This window comes from Sinocyclocheilus anshuiensis, unplaced genomic scaffold, assembly GCF_001515605.1.
Source record: "Sinocyclocheilus anshuiensis isolate Anshui unplaced genomic scaffold, SAMN03320099.WGS_v1.1 scaffold787, whole genome shotgun sequence".
NCBI classification, from domain to species: Eukaryota; Metazoa; Chordata; class Actinopteri; order Cypriniformes; family Cyprinidae; genus Sinocyclocheilus; species Sinocyclocheilus anshuiensis.
In genome coordinates, this window is record NW_015548230.1 from 522,929 (window position 1) to 523,253 (window position 325).

The 325-nt window shown below is 34.8% G+C and overlaps 1 protein-coding gene across 2 annotated transcripts in view; it reads right to left on the bottom strand.

Annotated features, from left to right (window-relative positions):
- Positions 1–325, bottom strand: part of LOC107654590 (protein TsetseEP-like) — a 26,832-nt gene that overhangs the window by 25,446 nt on the left and 1,061 nt on the right. The window lies entirely within an intron of this gene.

Here is a 325-nt window from a genome sequence, read left to right on the forward strand (position 1 = left end):
TGCTGAACTCTATAATGTCCACTAGTGTGATGTTTAAAAGAGGCTGAGCGAAGAAACATTCTGTACTCCAGGCCAAAATGGCAGTCTCCTTAGTGTTTTGAAAAGATCTTCAGTTTGTTCCAAACAAGGATTCACATTATACTAGTAAATATCCTGTTCGGATCTTCGTCCCTGGAGCAACACCCTTTCTACATTAAATGAATGTTAAAGTAATGAATAATATGTTAAGTAAAGTGATTACTTTGTGTTCATTGTGTTCCTGAACAGTGTTGGGGAAAATTACTTTTAAAAGTAATGCATTACAATATTGCGTTACTCCATAAAA